The 16,377-nt window shown below is 32.8% G+C and overlaps 1 pseudogene; it reads right to left on the bottom strand.

The window, feature by feature from the left end:
- Positions 1-2,054: 2,054 nt before the first annotated feature.
- Positions 2,055-16,377, bottom strand: part of LOC144252318 (kinetochore protein NDC80 homolog) — a 34,745-nt pseudogene continuing 20,422 nt past the window's right edge.

The following is a 16,377-nucleotide window of genomic DNA, read 5'->3' as shown; positions in this document are numbered from 1 at the left end:
GACTTCCTAGATGCCTTGCTAAGTTGTTTCACAATCATTTTTATTGATTTCAACTTGCTCCACTTGGGAGATCTCTTTTGCCTACTAAATGGGTAAGCAAGTCATCCCAAGTGACATCCCACAGAGAAAATTCTAAAAAAAAAAAAAAAAAAAAAGAAAGAAAAGAAAAAAAAAAAGGATGTGAGACTATACTGTATATAGCCAGTGGTAGAGAGCAGCATGCTTGGCATGTGTAAGGCCCTGAGTCTAAGCCCTAGCACCATTTAAAAAAATAAGAATCTAACTCAAAAATTAGAAAGGAAAAACCAACCCAATAAATTAAAGCAAAGCAGACGTCAATTCATAGAGAAAAAAAAGCAAAAATTTATTAATTATTTAACATGTGTACAGTTATGCTAAAAGTTTTTATTAGGTCATCATTATTTGCTCATGTGTGTCACTGATGTAGTTTTTGAGTATTGTGCCTAATACCAATTTTCCTATAAGTGCTATAATTTTTTTTTGCTGTTTTTTTTATTGGTTGTTCAAAACCTTACACGGCTCTTGACATATCATATTTCAGACATTAGTTTCAAGTGAGTTATGAACTCCCATTTTTACCCCAAATACAGATTGCAGAATCACATCAGTTACACATTCACCTTTTTACATAATGCCCTATTAGTAACTGTTGTATTCTGCTACCTTTCCTATCCTCTACTATCCCCCCTCCCCTCCCCTCCCATCTTCTCTCTCTCTATCCCATCTACTGTAATTCATTTCTCTCCTTGTTTTTTCTTCCAATTCCCCTCACAACCTCTTTTATGTAGTTTTTTTTTTTTTTAACAATGAGGGTCTCTTTCCATTTCCATGCAATTCCCCTTTTCTCTCTCTTTCCCTCCCATCTCGTGTCTCTGTTTAATATCAATCTTTTCTTCCTGCTCTTTCTCCCTGCTCTATTCTTAGTTGCTCTCATTATATCAAAGAAGACATTTGGTATTTGTTTTTTAGGGATTGGCTGGCTTCACTAAGCATAATCTGCTCTAGTGCCATCCATTTCCCTGCAAATTCCATGAGTTTGTCATTTTTTAGAGCTGCGTAATACTCCATGGTGTATAACTGCCACATTTTTTTAATCCATTCATCCATTGAAGGGCATCTGGGTTGGTTCCACAGTCTAGCGATTGTGAATTGTGCTGCTATGAACATCGATGTGGCAGTATCCCTGTAGTACGCTCTCTTAAGGTCTTCAGGGAATAGACCAAGAAGGGCAATAACTGGGTCAAATGGTGGTTCCATTCCCAGCTTTCCCAGGAATCTCCATACTGCTTTCCAAATTGGCTGAACCAATTTGCAGTCCCACCAGCAATGTACAAGAGTACCCTTTTCCCCACATCCTCTCCAACACTTGTTATTGTTTGACTTCCTGATGGCTGCCAATCTTACTGGAGTGAGATGGTAAGTGCTATAATTTTTTACTGCATTATTTTGCACAGCATGGCAATTATTAGCAAAGTGTAAGTTGTATTACAGAACAATGACCTGTAATTTATAATATAATCACATTTTACTATATAATACTCATAATTTCTAGGAAATTTAAAAAAAGAAGATTAGTGGGGCTTATTAAAATTCACTATCAAGTAGTCAAATTTATTTGAATTGATTTAAAATGTTATTTTGTGGGGCTGAAATTGTGGCTCACTGGTAGAGCACTCTCGTAGCATGTGTGGGGACCTGGGTTCGATCCTTAGCACCACATAAAAATAAATGAATGGAATAAAAGTATTGTGTCCAACTACAACTAAAAATATAAATATTTTTTAAAAAATGTTATTTTGTTTTCAAGGATAAAAATTCACTAATCAATTAAATTTAAAATGAATCATTTCTTGGGGGCAATAACTATAACAGTAGAAGAATGTATCTAACATTTTAAGTTGTTCTGCTTAAGTTCTATTCACCACTCTCTCCACCACAAATAACTTTATAATAGGAATTAAAGGAAAAAATTAGATATAGATTTATAGAAATTATAAGCAACTAATAAATAAATAAATCTTGGTTAGATGAACTTAGTCCCGCTGAACAGCATCTAACTCATTCATAGCTTCACTGAGGCCCTCATTAACAGCACTTTCCAGCAGGTGCTTATGTTTCTCCAAGGACTCAAGCTCTTTGGCACATTTTCATCCTCTTCCTCAGCTTCCTATTAGGATAAAGTCATGGTTACATGTTTTTGATATTCATATTCCATATATTCAAGGTAGATTTTTAAAAGTACATAAAGCATTTTAAAACAATCCAGATTGCATCATTTATATTCTCAGGATGCTTACCACAATTGCCATTGGGAATTCTGTATTATAAATATAACACAGATGTGACCTTTTCAAGAGGTCTGTATAGCTTTAATTTGGAATTTTCAAGTCTGACTATTTTATTTTCTTTTTGATACTTTTTTTCTACAAACCTGAATTTTTAGGTCATTATTTCACAGTGGCATTAACTGTGCACAAAGAAGCCCAAATACAATTTCTAGGTTTTTGAAGATAAAGTATGTATCTTAAAATCTTTCATTTAAGTGCTTCAAAGAATAAACTTAAGCACTGTCAAGGAGCATACATGATAAAACAAAAATTATTATTAAATATCTCACATATAGATCATAATTTGTGGTAAATTTTCTAAAATTTGGATACTATTTTAAAAAAAACAAAACAATAACAATAACAACAACAACAAAAATAAACAAACAAACAAAAAATGCATGGGTTCCACATATACAGAATAAGAAAAAAGTTTTCAATTTCTGGATACTTTGCTGGCATTAGTAATGGTATAGCTCAAAATTTCACTTAAATTGTCTAAGTGTTAATGAACAGAGTCATTTGAATACTTCTCTAAGTAAAATGCTGGTCAGGGGGTGACATATAAAGTAATTAAGAATCAATCTTAATATTTTTTCTGCCTTGTAAACTTCATGAAAATAGTTTTCATCCTCAATCCATTTTATCTTGAAACAGGTTTGGGTTAAGTTTCCAAGGCTGGCTTTAAACTTGCCATTCTACAACCTTAGCTTCTGAAGCAGCTGGGATTACAGGCATTCAGTGACTATTTTTGTTTTTTAATCCCACCCAGCAACACAATAACTCTTGATGGGCAATTATGCATACAATAAGACTTTACTGGTGCTCAAGTTTAGGAGTATATAACACTGAATCTCTATAAAAAGGTAGAAGACATATGTTTAAAATATGTTTTTGTCTTGTAAGAATACTTAATCACATATGCAAGTATAAAATACCAGATGTGTTCTATGCTGAAATAACCTGAATCCAGAAAAATGTTCTTTAAAGGACAAGATAAATGATTTACAATAAATTTTAAGAGAAGACAATCAAACATAAAGATTTCAGTTTTAATGCTAGACTATATGGTAAGTCAATCATGACACAGTTTTGGCTAACTTGAACAAATTGGCCAAGTTCTTACCTTAACTTTTTGTTGGTAAAGATCATCCAGCTTTTGAACTTCCTCTTTCAGTGTTCTCACACTTCTCTTGCTTTCTGTTATCATTGTATTCAACTTGGGGAATAAAACTTTGGTTGAGAATCATAACTATACATCAAAGAAATTTAACATATCATATAATTTTATATTCTCTTTCTGTTATCATTTTTTTAGACAATACTGGGGATTGAATCCAGGGCCCTACAGGCAAGAATTCTACTACTGAGCAACAACCACTGCCCTTTTTTCATTTTTTGAGACAAGTTGCCTAGGTTGGCCTGGAACTTGTGATCTTCCTACCTCAGGTTCCTGAGGAGCTGATATTACAAGCATGAGCCACTTCGACTGGCTAACTTTTACATTCTCAATCAATTAACTATACCAATGTTATTTCTTCTAGTCTTTTTGACTTCCAATCTATTGTTTGTCCAAATATTTTATTATTCTCCAAAAGGAACTGATTCCAAAGAAACTTTAAAATAAGATTACTAGGGCTGGAAATGTAGCTCAGTAGTAGAGTGCTTACCTAGCACGTGTGAGGCCCTGGGTTTGATACCTAGCAACTCAAAACAAAACACAAAAACAAAAAGCAAAACATAAAAACAACAACCAAAAAACCAAACCAAAAACAAATAAAAACAAAAACAAAAAACTCAAAGTACTAATATGTATTTCTAGTGGTAGCTATGGGAGTGTTTTATAAATACTCACATATTATATAAATATTATACACATCACATTATTACATATTATTAATATTGTTATACCAACATATTCATAAGTATAAATTACTTTTGCTGTCTAGATTTTTTATATTTTATATACTTTATATTTTATATACTTCATATATATGTAGCTTCCTATTTGTGTGTTCACTTTCTGAGATGTTAAAAGAGAATTTTTTATATTAATTTTATTGCATAATACTTGCTACTTGGTTATAGTTATACATTCTTTTGAAAGATTAATAAGGTAATCATATTTAATCTTGTTGAAGCTTGACCTTGGAAATAATTTGAAACCCAAACTGAAGAACTGTGTCTAAAGTTCATTTCCTCTTGATAACTGCTGATACCCGTTGATGGCTATGATTAAAAGTTTTCTTCAGGTAGATCAAGAAAATATTTCCCACAGGAAACAGAAAAAGAAAAATGTATAAAGAGCTGTCAGGTTTTTTTTTCTTTTTTTGAGATGATGACTCTTCACATACAAGAATGAAATTTTAAAAAAATATGTTTTTTTTGAAAAGCTTAGTTTATTTGGCAAAAGATAAGGTAATTAAATAATTATACTTATTAAAGACAATTCCATATACAGAATGTTCTTTTATTATTTTACATATGAGAGGAGTGGATTAGAAAGAATGCTCTTTGCTTGGGTTCACACAGTTAGCATAGGGTCAGAAATCAAAACCAGATGTTCAAACTAAAAAGATATTTTCTAAATGTACATGTTATTTTTGAAGGGACTAACAAGTTAACAAGTGGTTTTGTTAAATTTACCTGCAATAAGACGAAAGGACATCCTAATAGTTTCTCATGGCTGGTCAAAACAATGTTTAACAGTTTCTACTTTCTGTATCAACTCCAACAAAGATATGTCTATTAAACATTTTCCCCCTGATTATAAAAATATTCATTGAGGCAAAAAGAGAAAATAATAAAGAAAATATTTGGCATACTTTTTTATCAAGAGCTCAAGTTGTTGATAATCCAAGATACGATAATTACTTCCATTATATGAGCTTCTCTTTTTTTAATCACTAACAGAAACCACCAATGTGGAATTCCATTATTTCCTGCCTCTAATCAACATAATTGTATGAGGGTTTTCCTTCTTTAAATGTGCATTCTTTTATTCCTAATATTTAAACTTTATCCTCATTCCCTTCGAATCCTTCTCACATCATTAAAACCAAACAATTCCCTTATTTGGCAAAACCAAACAAAACCACAAAAACCAGAAAGCTTTTCTACACATCTCTTTTCTCACTACTGTTCCAAATCCTTTCTTCTGATTCAAATATTGGTAGTACTATAATGTGGAGTAATCCACAAAGGCAAATCTATTCATAATACTATATCTCCTTTTCTACTATCCATACCTCAACTCACAATAATACGATTTCTGGCTTGTTGGCTGCATGAAGCCTTTTCTGCAAATGTCACTGGTAACTTCTTTCTTCCCCTCAACCCCTTCAATCCAGGCTGGTGGGTTGGTTGTGGATAAAACCCAGGTTCTGGAAGGCTAAGCATGTCCTCTATCATTAAGCACACCCCTGGCTCTTCGGTAAAATCTTAAAATCTAAAGCCCATGGCTACCTTTCAGATATTTAATTCTATTTGTCATTTTAGTACTAATTGTGGTTACTATTAGCTTCTTTTTAAAAGCCCTTCCTTGGTTTTTAAGACCATGGAATCTCCTGATTTTATCTCTAAGTTTTGGAAAGTCCCTCTTCACATTCCTTTACATTTCTTTTTCTATTCATAATTTGGATATAGATGTTCTTCCAGGATTCTGATCCTGGCTGTAGTCTCACTTGCTCACATGGGAGAGTGCTCTCTCACATCACATCTGTGAGATCTTTTGACTTTAAGAAACTGCCTGCTAAAATAAAACATACATACACATACTGATTTTACACTTTGATGACTCAGAGACCTGAAACTCGGCATATCCCAGACTGCAACAACTCTGTTCTGTACCTCTCTCTCATTAAATATCAAGGTAAAGAACAACATCACATGCCCATTTGCCAGATACAATGTACCTAGACATTCTTTATTTCACTTTTCTAGCCTTCACATCCAACTGTTCACATTTCAGTACTGAATTCTATTGTCTCCGCCTTCCAATTTCTTTTCTCCCTCCTCACTGTAGTAACCTTGGTGTGGGTCCTTATCATTTGTTACACAGAATATAGTTTAGTCTCCTAAGTCTATGTTTCTGGTTCATGAACCTCATCTATTTTTTGAAAATGCCAAATACATAGGTGATTAGCATTCTTACTTAAAAACCTTCAATGGCCCCATTGCCTATAGAATAAAAATTCTACTAGTAAGTAAGGACAAGTTAATAACAATTAGATTATTGTTTCCCCAGGCTTTTCTTTTATCACACTTAACACTCTTGCAATTTGTTAACAAGCTGGTTACTTTGATTGCTGTGCCTTTATTTAGGGCACACATGTAAATTTCTTTGTATTCACTGGTGAAGTCCTAGCTCAATTCAGTTACTGCATCTTTCAGAAAGACTCCTGTGCTTATCTTATGGTAATATAAGAATACACAGCTTATTTATACTACAAAAATGTTATGATAGAAGAAATTGTTTTCATACCTGTCTTTTTAATCGAAAAGGCAAGAGCTGTACTATAATAGTACTACCGACACTAATTATAGTACCAGCCACAGAGACACTCAAGAAAATATTTGCTAATTAAAATTCAGTGGCAAATATTTAAGTTTACCTGTACATTTATATTTGTAAGAATATAAAACATGTAAAGAATCTTTTTTTCCCTTTTCTGATCCCTTAAATATCACTGTTGCTTAGTATTCTATCTTCTGTTATTTAATTTATACATTCTAAGTAATATCACCCACATCCATGGCTTGTAAGAGTGATTGGTTTGACTTTCTTTTGTGATGTTTTTGTTGTGGTATACACTAGCCTTTAAGAATAAATTAGGTCTCTTTGTGCTTTTTAACAATTTACATGTCATAGAAATCATCTGACCTTCAATAATTGAAAACAATGAACTTTTGTAAAAATCACCTGTTATTGAAATCTTTTCGGAGAGCTAATTATTTCTGTACTTTTGTTTCTGGTTACTTAAGTGTTTTGACATTTTATTTTGAGTCAATTTTGAGATTTGTATTATTCATGCTGTAATTCAATTTGATAAAAAAAACAATTTTAAAGATAAGATTTTTATAGAATCTTTTTTATTTTATTTTTGCAATGCTGGGGATACAACCTAGGGCCTTGTGCATGCTAGGCAAGTGCTCTACCACTAAGCCACATCCTTAGCCCTTCCAGTAAGATTTTCGTTCACATGAATTACTCTGTAATTCAAATGAATTCCCACCATCTCTCTATAAACTGTCTACTTCTTACCTCACATTTTCCTTCTTTAACTGAATAGTTTTGGCAATTATCTGTAAATATTTTTCAGATTGATTAGCTTCATTATTCCAATTTATTAATTTCTGTATGATATTTACTATTTCCAATTGCTTTAGTCTCATTAGCATCAGGTATTACTAATTACTGATTACTTTCTTCTTAAAGTTTCCCATATTTTGGCTTCTACTACATATTCTCTTCTTCAAAATAAATAACTCTCTAGCTATTTTGTCCACTTTTTATAAGTATTTTTTTCCAGGATTTTTTTTTCTTTCTCGATCCCTTAAATGTCATTGTTTCTCAGGATTCAATGTTCTGCTATTTTATTTATACATTCCAAGAAATATCATCCACACCCATGGATTCATCTATCATATGTGTGCTAAAGACTATCAAAAGTATTTTCAGCCCTGGTCTCTCTCATGCTCTGAATCTACTGCTTCAACTTTCTCTCGCTTTTCTTCCTCTAGGTAATCCTCTAGTCCATTCAGTTGTCCATACCAGAAATCTGGAAGTCATTATAGAACTTCTTTTTCTCCAAGCTTGGTCATGAAATCCTTGGAATTTATTTACCTTCTTAACACTTCCTAAACCTGTCCCCTTCCCTCTGTTTCTACTATGAATAGTTTGGTTTAATCTCTTAACATTTTCGGTTGCATCCTTTCTAAGCCACATTTTCCCTTAACTTAAAGGGTTTTGCAAAAATGCAAATGTGATTAGCATAACTGCAGAAATGTCAGCCTTTTTCTCCAAGTGGGAGCCCTTGAAGGGTAGGTTTATCTTTAGAATACTAACATGAGGCCTAGCCTATAGTCAACATTTTATAAAACTTTCTTTCCCCAAGATTTCCTGCTCAAAGTCTATCAAGTTTCAAGTCATTCTGAAAGTTGTTTTAGTCATGAGGCCCCTATAGCTTGGAAGTCATCTTTTGGAGGTTCTTCAGATTTAATGTCCATTTCAACAAAAAAAAGAAAATCAACCTGAAGCAGGTCAAAAAAAGACCTTGTCTCAAATAATCAGCACACCTTGTATACAGTCTAAACTTTCTTCCCATAGTCTAATATTTCATAAATCCCAAATTACTCAATAATGTTTCAAACTTGCTTTTTTGAGGAGTTTCAAATTTGTTTTTTAACTTTCTAATACAAAGTAATTCTTTTTTTTTTTATTTTGGGGGTACCAGGCATTGAACTCAGGGCACTCAACCACTTTGCCACATTCCCAGTCCTATTTTTTTAATTTAATATTTATTTTTTTAGTTTTAGTTTGACACAATACCTTGATTTTATTTATTTATTTTTATGTGATGCTGAGGATTGAACCCAGAGCTCTGCCTGTGCTAGGCAAGCACTCTACCCTTGAACCACAACCACAGCCCCCACAGTCCTATTTTTTTTGTATTTTGAGACAGAATCTCACTGAGTTGTTTGACGCCTCGATTTTTTGCTGAGTCTGGCTTTGAATTCCTTCTGTCTTGGTCTCCTGAGTTGGTGGGATTACAGGCGTGCACCGCTTGCACTCAGCCAAAGTGAGTTGTTATAGAATTTTTTAATTTTAAAAAATGACTTTCGGTGGATTATTAGAATAATTATTTGTGAACTACAATTAGGTTTTGTTTCTAAGTGAGAAAAAATAAACATATTTCTACTTAGAGAAAAGATAAGACTTCTTTCTTATCCAGGAATCCTAGTCAGAACACAATAGTTCTTTTCTTTTTTGTGGTGCTGGGGTTTGAACCCACGGCATTGTGAATGCAAGGCAAGCCCTCTTATCAACTGAGCTATATTCCCAGCCCACACAATAGTTCTTGAAGAGTTGAATTAACAACTAGGGGCTTCCTTTAATTGTTTGGTGTCATAAAAACACACTCTAGTGTGTTTGGGAAGTAACTTCTTAACTTTTCTCAATCAACTACTACAGCAATGTTTACTTTAAAGGTTATTAAATATAATATTAGGCCTTTTTCAGGGATATAGGTGGTTGGCTTGGAATTGTTTCATAATTGTTTCAAGGATCTCAGAAACAGGAACTTTCTGAAAACTAAATGGACTTCTATTAGCATTTAAGTTCTCCTGAAATTCCATGATCTAGAAAGAAATACTTGGCAAAAAGAAACATCTAAATCCATCACAGTTGGCTAGCCTCACCATAAATGACACATACATACTTTAAACATAGACACCTCAAATCCATTTTAGATTTAAAAAAGAATATCATTTCAAGTAAAGAAGGAATTCTGTAGTTCTCTTACACCCCCAAAAAGGGAATGAAATCTAGTTTCATATCACTATATCATAGTGATATAAGAAGCCTAGGATATTTAAGTTACTTGATAAGTTACTTCAAATATTTCAGTCAAATTTGTACCAACTTTCATTTTACAGAATTTTTTAAATAAAAATTAATTCCTTGGCAACCAGAAACACATTTAATTTTAGGCTTTAAAAAAAAAACCCTTATTTTTGCTTTAAGCTAAGTTTCATTACTTACTTGGTCTAAAGTATCCTCCAAACCCATTTTTTTTTAATCAGAGCTTTATTCGTTTCTTCTTCATTTTCATTCAGGAGTTCCTTGAGGGGTACCTATACAAAACATGAGAATGTTAGTGAAAGGTAATTACAAAATTTATTTTATGTGGAATATGTAAATTGTGATACAGGGATTGATTTCTATCATGGGGATTGAACTCAGGGCGTTGTGCATGCTGGGCAAAGATTCTGCCACTGAATTACATCCCCAACCCTTTAAAAAATAATTTTGGAGACAGTGGCTTGGTAAGTTGTCCAGGATGGTTTAGAACTTGCCATCCTCATTCCTTGGCCTCTGACTAGCTAGATTATAAAGGTATGTGCCTGGAAAGCTGTAATATTTTTAATTTAATACAACATTACTAAGAAAATAAAACTAATTCTTAATGTAATTTCTATGACTGTAGAATATAACCCGCTCTTGGTTTTTAATACTTGCAAAGTTCAAGAATTGTTCATCTATTCTGGAAATTCACTTCTATATATTTTGTAGGTACACTGGGTGTACCGAAGTAATTTTTCTGAATTGTTCATCTATTCTGGAAATTCACTTCTATATATTTTGTCGGTACACTAGGTTTACCGAAGTAATTTTTCTTCTTCTTATTTTCTTTGGTACTGGAGACTGAAACCAGGGATGCTATACCATTTAGCTACATCCTTAGCCCTTTGTATTTTTTGAGACAGTGTCTTGCTAAGTTGCTTCGGGCCTCTGTAAATTGCTGAGGTTGGATTTACTACAGTATATTTTTGAAAACAATTTATATGTAGGTTGTATTTTTATGCTATATTCTCCAGATAGGTCCTACAGTTTTTAATTTCAATTTTGTTGCTTCTCATTATTCTTTTCTTTTATTGAGGTGAAATTCACATTTTAAGATGGTTAAACTGAAATAGGTTAAATTTAAGTGTGAAATTGAGTGGTATTTAGAGATTCCCAATGCTATGTAAACATATCCCTAGTTCTAAACATTCCATCATTCCAAAAGAAAAACTCATAGGCCATTATGGTGGTCTTTAAAAATTTGGGGTAAATTTTTAAATAGTGGTGCTCTACCACTGAGCTGTATTCCCAGGCATGTCAATTATTTTTTTTTTAATTTTGAGGAAGGGGCTCACTAAATTGCTGAGGCTGATCTCGAAATTGCCACCTTCCAGCCTCAGTCTCTTGAGTAGAATAAATTATAGGCATGTACTACTATATCTGGCTAAGTCTAACTTAACCCATTTCAGTCCACTAATAAACTAATCTCCAGGAAAGTAAAGGTTTTATCTATGTATTTTACCTCTAGCATAGTAGCTGGTCTTCAACATAATATATATTCAATTAATATTTGTTGAATAATTCTCAAGGGAAAAAGTGCATAGCTTTTGAATTTGACAACCTTCTATTCAAAAAACTAAGTATCAGCAGGGAGCAATGGCACACTCATATAATCCCAGCAGCTCAGGAGGCTGGGACAGAAGGATTATGAGTTCAAAGCCAGCCTCGGCAAAAATGAGGCACTAAGCAACTCACTGAGACCCTGTCTCTAAATAAAATATAACATAGGGTTGGGGATATGGCTTGGTGGTTGAGTGCTCCTGAGTTCAATCCCCAATAACCCCCACACCCACAAAAAAACAAACAAACAAAACAAAACAAAAAAACCCAAAAACATAAATGTAAGTATCATGAAAGAGGGCATTTTAAGGGGCCAATAAAATATTAAAATTTATGAATAAGTAAGACATTGTGATAGAGCAAACTAAAAATTTTCTTCCCAAAATTATTTCCTTGGTCATATTGCAAAATTAGGCATAGATTTCTCATTGTTGACTGCTGGTACTCCTTAATGCATTGTTACATCTTATGCTTTCATGTGTGTCCTTGTGCCTTTCACACACCATCCCATGAATATTTCAGTTTTCAAGATTTCATTCCATGGTCACCATCTCTGTGGAGTTTTATTGCTACCTGGGAAAAACCAATCATGTTATATCTTGTAAAGACTTCTAATAGAGCACATATTTGTCATTCATTCATTTATATCTTTCTCCCATGAGGGAACTAGGAGCAAAGGTTGTCATGCTTGTCTGTACAGTCTTGGTGTTTGTCTTGTATATACATTAATTACTTATGGATAGTTGAATAAAGTAGCTAGAGAAGAAGAAAAGGTTTTATACTTTGAAGAGTTAGCTGTAACAAAGACAAGATTTCTACCACCAAGAAGAAAGAAGACCAAGAAGTTCTTTCTCTTTAGTCCTGGGATATGGACATATTTAAGTTCAAATTCTTTCAGATAACAATCTCGTAATTTACTTACATAAACTTGAGCCCTGTATTTGATGAGGCAGTTGGCGCCTGCTTCAGGGTTAAACTTAATTTCAAAGTCATAACCTTTCTAATTCTCAGCACTTTTAGGAATAAGTTTTAATTTTCTAGCCAGTTTGTGATATTCTGCTAATTGTGTTTCAATCTAAGGAGAGAACACAAAAAGAAATGTTAAAAATAAAGTAGCCCTATTTCATATGGTTTTCAACTGGTATTTCTGCAATTTTATGCAAAATGTTATGACTATTTTAGTAGTTTAGTGATTTAGTAATTTTTAGTAATAAGGGTGGCAACTTAAAAATACATAAAAGATGAAAGGTTTTATTCATACTAAATCTATATAATAATTTTAAGACTATAATTGATTGGTAAGTAGTATATTACTATTCTTCCATTTACCTCATAAACAATTTAGAATAAGTGTCCATGTTCAGGTTTTAACTAATACTTACTTTTCCAAATGCTAGACAGAAAAATTATGAAACATAAATAAAAACCTTAGTTTTGTCAATGTACAAATTAACACATTTCATTTATTTAAAATAAGTGAAATTTAATTATTTAAGTTTCAAAATTCTATCTTAACTGTATCAATAAAAATATTTTAGTAACGTATGTCACATTTCCTGTTCTCCTTCTTTCCAATGGGGCTTTGTTTAAATTATGTTATCAGAAAGTTTTCCCTTCTAATGTAGCCCCAATGTTTTTTCTCAAACCTCACTTTTCTTTTTTTCTATAGCAATCATCACTAACTGACAAAAAAAATCGCTCGTTTTAACTGCTGAAATGTAATCACCATGAAAACAGCTGTCTCTACTGTATCTACAACAATGCTTGACATATAGTAGATGCTTACTATTTGATTGAATAAATAAATGGCGGATTCTAGGAAACTTATATTTATAGTGCTTTCTCCATTTAATATGTACTTAGTTTTTGATAACTATTATATATTCATAAATTTTGAGTAAAGAAATGCAATGGCAAATAATTTTTAATTTCAAAAAAAGCATTAGATCTCAAAGCAATACTACTTGTATATTAAGATTTTTCTAATAATAAATTAGGAAATAATTTCTATTACTTTACTATAATATACTAGCTCTCTTGGAATCATTAAAGTATGTAGTTCTATTTGTCTTTATGCTAAATGATGCTGGGAGTAGTTTCTTCTGTTCTTTTCTTCAAACTGTACGGAAAGCATATGTGTGACACATGTGTCTCTAGTTTCTCTTTCCCTCATCAATTCCAACAGCAAAAATTTATTACACTCTTTCCTGATGAATATAGATTTAGTACAATGTCCATCTCAACAAAGAACTCCAGAAGGCTAATACCAGAGTTGAGATGTGAAACAAAAATTAGTCCTGGGGTAGGATGATAAATGAATGAAATGTTCATACTGATCTTTTGTGTACTGCCACCATCCTTAATATCTCTCTTAACTAATTCTGAGGAACCCAATTCTCTAAGTTTTGTTTGCACTGTCCATGGTCTTGCTATGGCTCATCCCCAGTCTACTGCTTTCCCACTTCCTCATTTTTTTTCTCCATTCAGCCTAATCATCCAAATACTAATTGTAGTTTATTAAACTTAGATTTCACTTTATTATACAGTGCTGGTGAAATAAGGTGTAGTGAAGTAATTAATTTCAGATACACTGATTAAGTCTAACCATGTTTAATTTCCTGAAGAAGCAAATGGAGACTATGGGAGGTTAGATGACATGACAGGGTCACATAGGTGGGTAGTGGCAAATCCAGGGCTAAACCCGAGGTTTATGAAATTCTAGGCTAGGTTTGAAGACTTTGACCACCAGAGGCCATCTCCCTTTCCTTCTCTTTGTTGGGATTGAACCCACAGCCTCAAGTATGGTAAGCATTCTATCACTGAGCTACAACTCCAACACCTATTTCCTATAAATTCCCCTTTTTCTCCTTGATGCACAAGTGGAGAGTTTACCTAGCAATGTCAGGAAGAAGAAAGAAAACAGATGGCTAAGGAAAGAGCAAAATTATGTAAAACAGGGTAAAGGAACAAGGTAAAGCTTTGTTAATATTGAACTGTCCATTTCATATTGAGATTCATATATGTCGGTGTGTAAAATTCACACTTTCCATAAATCAGTTAAAATCTGAATGTTCAAGAAACTATCTGCAGACTGAGGATGTAGCTCAGTGATAAAGCCCTTGAGAGGCACTGGGTTTGAACCTCACCACTGCAAACAATAAAACAAAACAAAAACAAAAACAAAAAACCCAAATTCTCTCTGATTATGTCTATAATGCAGTTTATAAATCTGACCAGGAATAAAAACTAGTATTTCCCCCTTAGGGAAAACTAAGCTGCTGTGCTTTAACAACTTTTTCTCATGTGATAAATGTGTAATAAATACTGGCTGGGGTTGTAGCCCACTGGTGTAGCACTTGCCTCACACATATGAGGCATTGGATTCAATATTTATCACCACATAAAAATAAACAAACAAAATAAAGATATTGCATTCAACTATAACTAAAAATTTTTTTAAAAAAACTGTAATAAGGAAAGTACTAGAGGTTATAAGATAAAAAAAATCATTATTTTGGAACAAAAATCAAATGCTAAATTTTTCTCATTAAGGTTTAGATTTTCAAACTAAATCTACCAATAAGCAAACATTATAAATGAAAATCAAAGAATGAAAAACTTTAAAGCAAAAATGTAAGTCTGAAACTCTCTACTCTCTATTTTTCTCCATTAAATAAAAAAAGCCCTTTAAACCCTTTTTTTATTGAAAAAAAAAAGATAACTGGAACTAATAGGCTATAAGCAAGAGTAAAGAATGCATGAAAATTAAGTATGGCAGGAATAATGAAGACTGCCTACAAAAATAAGAGTAACTTTTCATTACCTAAAAATTCATATGGCCAGAAAGTCTACTTTATCAACAATGTTGGCTAAAATATTAAAGTATTATCTATAAAATTAAGCTTAGGCTAAGTAATTTGGTTATTTTATGCTGAAGTCTAAACCCATATATACAATAATTTATTATGCCCTGGATGCCGCATATAAACATTACATCTATCCCCATTCCTGACTTATTTCTTATTTCTCTTCTATTCGCAAGTGAGTGGTACTATTACTCATCCAACTGTGCAAGCTAGAGACATGGCTGTTCCTCTTCTCCTTCAACTATCTCATTTACTGTACCTCCTAAGTAGCTAGAATCCACTCACTTCTTAGAATCCCTATTAGCATTACCTAAATTTAGCTTGTAATTTCTTCCTAGATTACTGATACAGATCCTTATTTAACTGTTTTGCTCCCTTCCAACACATTTTTCACATTACCAAAAATAACACTTTTCTGAAGAGGTAATTATACTTCTTTATAATTTTTAAAACTATGAAACTCTGAGAGTTTTCAGGTCTTATAAACTACAAGAAAAGTTTGGTCTTTTAAACTACAAGAAAAGCTTGTACATTAGGCTGCTTAGTCTGAGCTTTCCCATATATTCCTTTTTTTTTGCTAATTCATGCAAAAAAGAGTTGCCATGTTAATTCTTTCTTATATTTCCTAATTCAATTTGAAATGTTATCTCTTAAAGGAAGCCTTTTCTAAAAACCTTCTCATCCATTTCCCCACATCATGCACACTAAATCTGGGTTAGTTATACTATATGCTTCCTTAGCACCTTGTGCAAATATCTATTAGAATTTGATCTCACAATAGAAAATATAAGGAGAATCCTTTCTTCCTTTTGGGTAGTACTGTACTGGGGATTGAGCCCAGGGGAACCCTACCACTGACCTACATGGCCAGGCATCTTTATTTTCTGTTTTGGAACACTGTCTTGCTAAGTTGCTGAGGCTGGACTCAAACTTTTGTTATCTCTGCCTCAGCCTTCTGAGAGGCTGGGGTTATGAGCAT

This window comes from Urocitellus parryii, unplaced genomic scaffold, assembly GCF_045843805.1.
Source record: "Urocitellus parryii isolate mUroPar1 unplaced genomic scaffold, mUroPar1.hap1 Scaffold_40, whole genome shotgun sequence".
NCBI classification, from domain to species: domain Eukaryota; kingdom Metazoa; phylum Chordata; class Mammalia; order Rodentia; family Sciuridae; genus Urocitellus; species Urocitellus parryii.
This window is presented reverse-complemented; position numbering and strand designations above follow the sequence as displayed.